Raw genomic sequence first — 12,319 nt, forward strand, 5'->3', positions numbered from 1 at the left:
ATGAAAAAAACTTGATCGAAAGCATAGTTTCCACAGTCTAACAGGTCTAAAACCTTTAGCTCCCATGAAAGAACGAAAACGCATTTTAGGATTGGATGCAAATGAACGTTCTTGTAGTAGTGGTATCTCTGTGTTAGCACACTCAAGATTGAAAGGGTTTACTGGCACAATAATGTTTCAATGCTGGCAATTCAAGAACATCTGACATATGCCATACTTCCCTGTGTGCACCACTTGTCATCCCCATTCTTCCCTCTACAAGCAGCATGCATTGTCTTCGTCCTTGTGTGACAATGCTGCCGATTGCACCAGCCTGATCGGAGTCTGTATTTTAGCATAGCTCGTGAGCTATGTACAGTACAACGCCCATACAACGAATGCCTCTAGAACGAAAAGACCTGTATAACGAAGGAATATTTCTCTCCCAGTTCTGTTGCGAGTGGTGCAGCGTGCGCCATTCCCAATGAAATGACCTGTACAAGAAATGATTTCGGAGGCCCCAAGCACTTCATTACAAAGACGTTCGGGTGTAGTGATTAAACATCAAGTTGTCAGGACAATAAAGTTTTTACCTTTGTGGTGGATAAACATACACATTCCATGAGATTACACGTTGTACAAGATGAAAGTAAACAAAACTGTAGGCATCGTCCTTAGTTGCACCGCATTTAATTAACTGCTTCACTAAAGCTTCGCTTCACATAAGTTATGTGTGCCGCTGGATGTGCATATCTTTTTGATTGGCATTCTTTCTTTGCTCTAAAGCATAGTTTTTCTACTGTACTCGGTGTCAAGTAAATGTATTGCACAAAGCGTCAACAATGAAGCGTGTTCAAATAAACTAGTTATTTGTTATAGGTTCAAATCTTACCTTCAAGTAAGATCACTATGCCCTAGCATAACTTGGAACTAATGCAACTTTACGAGCTTAGCTTTGGTTCTGTATTCGATACAACTTCTGCAGAAAGTTATGGAGAAGCTAGTATCACAGGTAAACAAAACATCTATTTTCTCGCTACTGCATAGCCAAATTGAGAGCTTGGTAATCTTGCGACACGAAGAAGCTGCTGGCACTAACATAAAAAAATTGTGTGCAAGTAAAAATGACTGCATGCGGACGAGGAAATGGTAAGCCAATTTCAAGAATCAACGGTCATCTGCAGAAATATTACAGCCACCACCACCAACAACAAAAAAACATTTTGGTTTGTACAGTACCTAAACGATTCAGTATTGGTAGCCAGATTATACTGCGGCAGCTTCTCCACGTAAAAGCTTTTTAAACTGGTAACACTACACTAAGTAATGCTAGAATCCGAGAGCAAGTGCCAGTTAAAGTACTTCACTTTGCCTAGTGGCTGTCACAGTCTATTAAGGTACGAGAATTCAAGGCTTAGTTGTCATAATGAAGGATGGTGTAATAGGACCATGTCAATATTTGTGCAGTGAAATTACTAGTCCAACTGCTTCACAATATTCAACAACCCGATAACATAACAGACTGTGTATAGTGCTGTAGTGGACAAGGATAGTGACGGGCATTGCAGCGAAAGCTACATGAAAGTTTAAGGCTTTGAGAAGAAGACTTGGCACATGACAAATACTGGCCAATCAAAGATTTAGAAACACATTTAGGAGCTGACTCGCAGTCAACTGTTAGGCTCATTGGAAATATGTCACAGAATACGTAAGAAGAATAAACGTTGTTTCAGTGAAATGTTGCCTGGATTCAGCATGTTCGTCTTGAACAGGGAAACCCTGCCCTAAAGATGTCTGAAACGCATACCGATCTGCTTGAAGTGGTGATCAGATGGAAAATGTTCCAACGGGAACAACATGGGGATTGTCACGCAGTGCTAGATAATCTGTTTCGGCACAGGGCTTTATGACATGGCAGAAATACATCATAAATGTTTTCCACGTGGACTCCTTAATAAATCTTGTGTGGACATGTTGTCCCTGTAGCAGATGGTTAGCAGAAATTCACAGCAATGACACACATTCTGCTCTGTGAAGACTTGCCAGGCTTCAGTATATCTGTGCTAGTTTGTGCAGGCAGATAGGGAAACAATTCTCACCAGCCTGTTTGGCAACAACGGTTGGGCAAGGCAAGCATGTAGTCGGACAGGCCATGTGATGCATAGAACGGAAGACCCAGTAGTCTCAATTATTAAACACACGCAAGGACAGTAGATGATCAGGTGGTGCGATGACATAAAGAACTTTCTAAGCACAGGCTGGAATTGACTAATGCAAGACAAGGTTAACTGAATATTTCTGGAAGAGGCCATTGCTCCAAAATGGACGTAAATAAATCAACGATGATGATTGGCAAGCATAGGGCGGAACACTCCCCAAATACGATAGAGTGAACTCATCATTGGCTCAAAGCTTAAACCAACTCAAGCCAATCAGCTAAGTACCATAACTGGTATTTCAGAATGCCCACATAGTCAATGACAGGTTGAGGACACAGGGACCCGCCGGGGTGGCTCAGTCAGCTAATGCGTTGCGCTGCTGAGCACGAGGTCGAATCCCGGCCCCGGCCGCATTTCGATGGAGGCGAAATGCAAAAACGCCCGTGTGCTTGCGTTGTAGTGCACGTTAAAGAACCCCAGGTGGTCAAAATTAATCCGGAGCCCTCCACTACGGCGTGCCTCATAATCAGAACTGGTTTTGGCACGTAAAACCCCAGAAACAAGAAGAAGAAGAGGACACAGGGGCAAATTTTCCCCAAAGAAACACATGTACATGGGCCCACTTTGGTTTTTCATTTCCCTTCTTTTGCTATCTATGCCCCTGCCTTCGCCATGGCCACGAGCCACCCCTACATTTTAGAGGGAGGGGTTGTTTGTCTGTAATCCACAAGTGATCCCTACAATCTGTAAAATGATTCGATTAACTTGGCCTTCTGTGCCGCATCGTTTGCTTGCAGCGTGCACTTTGTTAGTGCTGCTAAGGATGCATGGTGCAATTGTTTGGACACAATGCAAGGTGGGGATAATCTCCTCTCTTTCTATGGCCATCTGTTTATTTTCCCGACGAGATATTGCTGCACTGTCTTCTTTTCACAGCCATCATTTCATTCTGTCCCTTAAAGTCGTTAGAAAGCATTATCCGGCACGACACATGCACAGCCTTCGCTGCGTGTGCGTTGGCACTGCGAATTTTCATCCTGCACACGCCTGCCGATCTGTGGTGCTTGTGCATGTGACAAATGAATGCGGCAGGGTCATTGCTACTAAACCATTGGCATGTCTCCTATTCCCAAGAAGCACACAATATTCCAACACTGTAATAATGTTACATGTTTGACGTTAACGTAAGTTCAATTTTCGAGGTCAACAAAAATTTTATTTAAACGTTAATAGAGCATTTCAAAGAATGTTTTAAATAATACATTTGTATGATGTTAGAGGTGGGGCTTTCAGTCAGTGCTGGAGGTGTAACATTTACGATTATTCAATGTCATATTTCAATGTTAAAGGGACATGAAAGAAAAATACTGAATCAGTCTAGATTGACAACATATTTTTGAAGAACTCCACTTTCACTGTCTTTGTGGTAATGTGTTGATTATTGGAAAAGAAAATGAGGGTCAAAGTCTTTGACTCTTTCAGAATACAATGTGCTCCATTTTTACTGATAAAAATTTAACTAGGCTCGAGCAGACGGCATCAAAATCTATGACATCATACCTAGCTGGTTCAGGAATTTCAAGGAGGTGTGTCGCCACCAGTCATTTGTTTCTTTTCTGGCATACCTAGTGTTTTCTTGCAATAAGAGCGACTTTTTTGGCATTGTGTAAAGGTAGTTCACTAACATAGCTATAATCATTGTTCTCTTCACTGTCCCTGTGACTGAATGGTGCCTTAACATTTAGAAATGTTCAGTACACTTTGGTCAGTATGTTACGCTGTTCTTGTGCTTGAGAGGCAAATAAATTTTGTTCACCTTATAAATTGCAAACAACTAAAAGAGCTTTCGTAGCCTCAGCTATTTACACAGAGAACTCGGATCACGTGCTGTTCTCTACTGAAACTTATCCGAGCCTTTTCCATGTGTTATGTAAGTAGGTTGGAAAGTAATGTGTTGATTCAGGTGCGCGCTGTTGCAATCTGTTAAGGTGCTACTTACCAAAAGTGTGGAGAGATGGAGGGCAGTTGCAGTGTGGTTCTGCGAGAATGACGAGCCTCTCGTATTCTTTACCCGTCACTTAAACAAGATTAAGTTATGTGGCTCAATGTCCCAAAGCTGCATAATATGTTATCGGGCAAGTCATAGCAGAGGGCTTCGAATTAACTTTTTCACCAACTGGAGTTTCTTAATTTGCTTCTGAAGCATGGTACACAAGCATTTATGCATTCCACCTCCATCTATTTGCAGCTGCCAAAGCTCAGAGTCTAACCCATGACATTGTGCTCAGCAGGACCCATCATTGCCACTGAGACACTGTCTTGACCTGTCATGGACTTCAAGTGTCCTTAAGTCTGTCTCATTTGCCTGCACCTTAAGAACAAGTTCAGGCAGTGCTGCACTTTTAACAATCGTTTCAGTGGCGCAAACGTGGCACCCTCTGCACGCCACTGTTCATATTAAAAAGGTACAGGTGAAGTTCGGGCCCAGTTCCTTGACTTTATGCACCCCTGGGATTGTCGATGAAGCAGCAGACGATTTCTCTGGTGCCATGGCAGCAGACAATGGTGCAAAAAATGACTTTGCTGCTGAATGGCTCACTGACAGAAATTGCGCTGTTAAATCAGCACTGACAGCACCGATGTGCACAGAAGCCAGCATTCGTGTGTTACCCTCAAATGTGTCCAGAGACAGGTAGAAAAGACGCTTGAACTCAAATTAAAAGTAGTTCTCTATTACCTCTTCACGACACTGAGCAAAAATGAAGGACAAATTGATTACTTGGAGATAATGATTTTGCTCATGAACAGCAGCTATTTGTGAAAGTAGTGAGGTGAATTGAACACAGAATGCAGAACATTCAGAAGTTCAACATGGCACAAGAGTGAAAGAAGAGTTAAATCATGGCAGATGAGAATAAATTATCTGATAAGTTGAATTTCGGTTTGAGCTAGTCGGTAGGTCGCACTTCAGGAAATCAATGATGAAAAAACTAATGCAGATAAAATTATGCGAGAGCGCAAACTTGTTCGTGTTCACCGTGATCGCGTGACGTGGCTGTACCTGAAAGGGAATTCCTGTTCTGAATGAACTCACTCGCAAGTTGGTACCCATCCTGTCGTACAACCTACAACCTATGGCAACATTTATTTTGTGCCGTTGACTAAATAAAATAAAATAGTAATTCTGGGGTTTTATATGCCAAAACCACGATTTGATCATGAGGCATGCCATAGTGGGGGACTCCGGATTAATTTTGACCATCTGGGGTTCTTTAACGTGCACCTCATGCAGCGTACGTGGTCATTTTTGCTTTTTGCCCCCATCAAAATGTGGCCACCTGTATTTGATCTCGTGACCTTGTGCTGAGTAGCACAATGCCATAGCCACTAAGCCACCACGGCGGGTGTGTCGATTTCCTGAAGAGTGGAGGGTGGTCATAATGATGATCAATGAAACAAATAGTTTTTTAAAAGGCTTAATCTTGCGGATGTTAAAATTTGTGTCAGACTTCCATATAGCGCCTTAGTCAAGAATCGGTCTTAGAAGTGTTTTACATTTTTGCAGATTCTGGAAGCGGTGGCATCTGCAGATCTATTTCGGAGGCCACATCAGGTAATAGTAGAGTGGACGAAGGTCACGTAAGTTGTTAAGAGTAGATAGTGATGTCCAGTGTGAGAGCCTGCTGCCATTGTAGTAAATAAATTTAGAGCAGGGAAATCCTGTAAGCTAGTTGAATTTTTTTCTTTCGTCCAAAAAGAATGATGTGCCACTAAAACATGGCAGGAGAAGCTCTCCGCACTGCTTGTTTTTGGTTACAGTGTGCGTGAAATGTAACATCTGCAAGGGGGTCATCGAAAAAAAAAAAATACTTTCGATATCCTAGGTCAACAGGACAAGTGGCAAGTTTTTAAAGATTGTCGTGTCATAGTGGTTTCAAGTTTTATTTTATGGCACTAGTGAAGCAATTGAACATGCAACCTTTTTGTTCCAGACTAGTGCATCATCTGGTGGCATTTGGAATGTACTAAGGATTAATTTTTGTTGTCGGCAACAATGCAAGCAGTATGTCTCACGTAAGGTATCAATCTTCTTAAACACTTGCGGCAAAAAAAAAAGTTTATTGCACACTTGGCATGCAGCATTATGTCACATCATAAGATATAGCCATTTTATAATCAATTTTGGAAAGGACAAAAGCCATTGTCCACAGAGTTAGAGTTGGCTATAGCCAGCAACAGAACGAATGCTTCTCGAAGAGAAGATGCGTACACAGCTAGCTTGTCAGATTTGTCTCTCTCGTTCAGCCTTTTTGCCAACCTCGTTGCAGGCCTCCAGCTTGCTCGGATCCTGCCGCGACATAAACCTCCTCACTTTTAAAAAGAGTTGGTTTGTTCTTGATGTGCAAACTCTACTCACGTCTGTGGAACAACATACTTGCCTTCTGTGCTCCATCTTCTCGGACGTAGCACCCATTTTGCACTTAGCGCTCTCTGGAGGATGACGAGCAGATTTGTTTGATGTGAAGTAACAATAATTCCTCTTTTAGTCCCCTCTCCTAAGTCCTCAATAATATTGCGTGCATATGCCGTAAACTTTCTTTTCTATTCACACTTGCAAATCTTGGTTGTTATGGCACATGATGTGTCGATTAACGGGTATCATTTTTTTTTTCATGTAATTCATAAAGACAATATTTTCCGGGAGCGTGGAACGATCAGAAGCCGATGCAGTAAGCTTCTCTAGTGAGAGCGTTCATCTGCATTCTTGACCTGCCACACACTATTGCTCTCACAAACAGCCGCCTGCTATATCCTTAGTTTGGTTCTCATGATATATACAGTGCAACAGCGGTTAAGAGCTCAAAACTTAGGCTGTGTTCCAAACTTGCAGATGGCTAAATAGAGAGCTAAGCGGACATCGCCCATCTTGTCTTATTTCAATTGTGATGAAGCCAGCAAAAGAAAAAGCTTCATGAGGACAGCATCGAAGCAAGAAATCATGCAGGCTACTTTGCTGTCCGAACAAAATGGCGGCCGAACAGAAGGCTTGGTCATCTGCTTACAGGAAAGCGTAGTCTTACGCACGTAACGTAAGCTACGATGCATTTGCCATATGTCTGTACAAATAAAGTGTGAAAATATAGCAACATTTTGTGCTTTTCTTAGCTTTCTCTTGTTGATGCGAGGCAGCGTCATATTGCAGAGATGTCTTTCAAATGGTTCTAGATGCGTTCCACTGCTTGGCCTCGAAGCTTTCTGAACTGTCAACGTAGAGTGTCTACAACAGACTGGCTCGAATCGGAACACACCCAGAGTTTGCTGCACCTGTACATCTCATCCTTTCCATAAGTTTTCTTCAGGCAACCTTTCCATTCTCAGGTACACTGAAAGGACTCCTTGCTTTTTCTTCTTTCCACGGTGACCTTGTGATAACCCTCCAAGGTTGGCACCCGAAAGAAGGTACCAGAGAGCAACAAAGGCGTAGTGGTGGGATGGGTGCAATGCATTAACAGATGGTTTCTCGTCTGCTATAGAATATTGGAAGGGTGTGCATTAGTGATGCAAAAGTACCGATAGTACAAAAACTATCACTAGTACCATCAATGAATTATTGATAGTACTATCCAGCACACTATCCCTAGTACAATTGATAGTGCACTGTTGATAATGTAAAAATCATGTAACGCAGCACATGTAAACACTATAAAATAAACTTTGTGATGTTTCCTTGCACTCAGTTGTATGAACTGCACATTACTGATGGTCAGTTATCGCACTATTTGTGGTAACATTTAGACCAGACAAGAATTACAAAACCACTGACTGCACTGTAAATAGCAACCTATCGTAATAATATCAACAGTTTCATGGTGAAATTTCATAATACTATTGATAGTGAGTTTACCGATAGTTCTGCATCACTAGCATGCGTGACCTTTCAATCCATAGTAATTCATGACCATGACCAAGCGCCCAATGAACAGCACCTTATGGGCCATTGCGTAGGTCGATGACGTCATAGATGGGGCATGATATAGGCGGCCTCGAAAGCTGCAGGAAAGAGCGAGCACTCTTTCATGTGATATTGTGGTTGGAACATGATCTGGCCCACATGTTCGTGGCAGCATTGTCAACAGATTGCGAACGTTTTCTCACCATGTTAAAAACTGATACATCAAAGACAACTAAGGTGTATAAGTGAGTTCTCACAACCTTCTGAAGTACTACAGTCGGCGACAACCTTAGAAAGGTTATTTGTGCGCTGCCCAACTAAAAAATAATTAGCATAGATGCACCAGCCAATCAGCTTCGCTTAGTTCCATGGAATCGAATGGTTTTGATTGTTTAAAACGTCTGTTTTCACCATAAAAATTTTTGTGTCACTGGTTTTAGGTTGAAACCTTCACGTCTCAGCAAATTTTATGAGTGATCTTGACATCAGTGTTCAGTCAAAGGTAGTATTTTAGCTTCAAACAACAAGGTTTTATTTTCCCATTTGCCTAGCATTTACATAACCAGAGCAAAGTCATTAAACTTTGAGCAGACTTCAGCTGGCTTGGCTGTTTTCCAGACGTGAAGGGCAAGGGCACTGCACATTTGTGAGAGGAGTTTCTATTGAAGTCTTAGGTTGTCATAGGCTACAGGGGTATATATTTTCAGGCTGTTCTTAGTGATGAATCCCCACCAACGCCACCTGCCCACCCTGGTCGTTTGGCTGCTCCGGGTCTCCCATGCAGGCTGCACTGCTGGCTGCTTTTTACAATTGCAGCCGTACACATAGGGCATTTTTCTTTTAACTGCATCAAATTTTTAAAGATCTCCTGAGGCCGATAGTACACTTCTGACCCTTGAACTAAATTACTTGACGAGGTGGACATCACTTCCACGAGCAATCAAATGGGTAATTGACTAGTTAACAAAATGACACTAATTAAGTTATTGACTAAGTAATTTACAGCACACACTGCACTTTAGGAATTGCAGCTGGCAAATTTGCAACGCATATCGGCATAGAACGAATTCCGAGGATGGCACAAATTTCTAGATATGAGCCGTCAAACTTGCGGTAAAGGTGCACTGTTGTTCTATTTAATGAAAACACTCTTTTATGCATAGAAGCACTACAGTAACTGGAACGCCAATGTACTTCATTGTGCACTTTGAAAGTTAATATCTAAAAAACTGGTTGAAACCTAGCTGACCTCCAACGTGGAGCCAGTAAAGCACGACATGAGAAACAAAAATGAGAAATTACAGGTTACAAATGTTTTTTTTATATATACAAACGTATAAATGGTGTCGTTAATTTGCTTGTGAGGTGTACGCAAGCTAACTTTTATTTTATAACCAGAGATAATTATGTTTCAACGCAAAAAAGCTTTTTACTCAGACGCAGGTTTTGTTGCCGATGGATATCAACCACATCCCTGCACGCTGGCCTTCACCATACAAAGACGTCTGCAAACTCCCCCTTCAAAGCTTTGCTGTAAAACATTCACCAACGATTGCAATACTGCCTATTGAGAAATCTGAGTGCAGCTGTATACCGTGTTTTCATTTCACAATATATTGGCTGGCGCGTAAAATACGTCTCGTGCGGCATGTTGCGAACGGAGCGAAGTGTGGCAAGACTGCCTTGCTTATCTGGAGATCACAAGAGCAAGCGCGGGCGCGATTTACAGCAGCCGCCGCCGACAGACCTCCCAGAAGAAGCGCACTACTCTGGCGTCGGCTCATAGCCATCATCGCCGCACTGTGCTTTTCTTGTCATGCTTTCGCCATACCCTCCTCCGCTTACCGCCTCATGGTTCCGCTGCACCCTCCTCTCCGCGTTCCTCCTTCTCACACTGCTTCGCTCTCGCCGCTTTTCACTTTTTCATCTTTCGCTGCGCTCGTTCGCTTGGTTACGCCGCCGCCGCCGCTCGTCGCAGGAAGGGCACCTAAGAGCTGCGCTCAAAAAAGTGTTGTAGTGCTCCTTTCACACTTCCACTACTACCCCCCCCCCCCGAGATGATAAATCATGGGCCAACCTTGCATAACACCAGCTTCTCCCAAGTAAACTCATTTTCACGTTCTCAGTGCGCTCCCTGCCTCTGCCAACGCAACTAGTGCAAAAAAGAACATTGCGCACTTGTCGCGTCACCTATAGAGAGGTAACAGGTTAAATTTCTGCCAGCAGGTGGAGTACATGTCATGGTGTTCTGTCTCAACAGTGCAGCCATGGCGAGCCAGTGTAGGAGGTCCGTTCGCAGGTTGACAGGTGAAGGAACTTATGAACTGTTGAAGAATTCTGAGAAAGCGATGGCAAAGAACTACCTTCAACAGAGTATGAAACATCGGCCGACTCAAAATGCGAGAAAAACTAGACAGGAGAAAAAAAAGAAAGAAGTGGCTGTCACAGGGCTAAAGCCAGTAGAGACAACTGGTAGAAACAAGCCTTTAATCCAACCTGTGCAAATAACATTGTTGATAAGACTGTGCTTTGTTGAGATCAGAATGAATGCGTTCCACTTAACGTAAGCAGTTATGGGTTGGTCATTTTTGCCCAGTCACTTGTCATATTTTTATATCAGTTTGTCATGCTCAAATGTTCATAAAAAATTAATAAGTTGTGTACTTTTGCATTTGAGACTCCTTGCTTAGGCTCAAACCTACAGGAGGCCTTTGATGCAGCATTCATTTAGCTCTGTCACTCTGACCAGCAATGAGAATCCGAAATGAAAAGTCACTGCGATACTTACTTGGCACAAATACAGGATTGAAATCAATGATGACCTCCTTTTAATCATATTTTAATGTCATTAAAAATGCGACCTCCTAATTAAATGTGTATGAAAACATAATGCACAAAGTGAATTGTTAATGCAAATGAGCCACATTTTCGAGGTAATTTTTTTCTTGAACGAAATAAAGTGGGTGTTTTGGGCTTTTTTGAACGGAACATGCTGCTTATTTAAGCATGTTCTCAGAAGCCTATACAATTGCTGGACTGATATTATTTGGTTGCCATGATTGGAATAGCTTGTACTACAGTAAACGTTTCTGCACCGACTAAGTTTTAAAATTTATTAATTTTATTTGTGCATACTGCAGCCCAGATTGCTACAAAATAAGAAAACAATAAATTGAACACACTATTACAAGCGTTCAATGGTTTCTAGAAATTCATTTACAGGGACATTCATGAACATTTACAGCACTGAATGGTATGAGGAAAAAAATTATACATAAACATGTTTATACGAGAAGTATATGGCGTAATATTGAGATTATGGTACCATCTAGTTCTTGAAGGTGCTGAAAAAGGAATATAGTCGAGAAGTACATCATGGTGAATGGACACCATGATTACATCTAGCTTGGCTGTCGATGTCTGTGCACTCTGAATTAAATAATTATCTGTAACTGGCTAAACAAATGTATGCTGCAACGCCAAACAAAGCAGCATGAGCAAATCTGGGCATAAGCAGACACACATACTTAGCGCCGAGCACGGCAATGTGGTCTGAGCGCTAAAGAGCCAACTATGCACACCTATACTAAAATTTACTGGAAACGGGTCACAGGCAGAGCAGCCTTGGACAGAGCCCCAGCGTTCATGTGTTTGTGCGAGTTTGCTTTGGGGTAAAAATAAAAATTGGTCGCGTATTTGCATGCTTTGCTGCAAATTATGTGAATACACAAAAGTGTGGTGGAGCTACGCCAGTACACGGCATGCAAATATATATACTATATATATATATCTTTTAACATCAGTGTTGTGAAGTGGCATTGTTTTGACATGATTACATTCTTTAAGGGGGGTGCGGCACGCTTACAGTTCAAATGAGGTTCCATGTAATCTTGGCACCTTGTTCTACATGCAAAACAAGTTTGGACAACAAAGTATAAATGTTCTCACGTCTTCTTCCGTAAATATGGGGCTTAAGCAGGAGGCACTATTGTTAGCATAAAAACAAGCATTGCAACATCATTCCAGCTCGAGTGCAGTGACTTTACTATTTTAGAAAGAGCTTAGAAATAAATTTATACTGTAAATTTGTAGTTTATTTTTATAATACAGACAAAAATGTATCTTTACAGTAATCATATTCAGTCTTGAGCAGCTGTGCTTCCCTAATTTTAACGCAATCTTTCTAAGCCCCATTTCCGAGCGTCCAGTATCCCAAAAACGACAACAA

General features: G+C 42.0%; 1 protein-coding gene across 1 annotated transcript in view; it reads right to left on the reverse strand.

Moving 5' to 3' along the window:
- LOC119431745 (nucleolar protein dao-5) overlaps positions 1–12,319 on the reverse strand; it is a 61,578-nt gene that overhangs the window by 17,097 nt on the left and 32,162 nt on the right. The window lies entirely within an intron of this gene.

Source organism: Dermacentor silvarum, chromosome 10, assembly GCF_013339745.2.
Source record: "Dermacentor silvarum isolate Dsil-2018 chromosome 10, BIME_Dsil_1.4, whole genome shotgun sequence".
Classification (NCBI taxonomy): Eukaryota; Metazoa; Arthropoda; class Arachnida; order Ixodida; family Ixodidae; genus Dermacentor; species Dermacentor silvarum.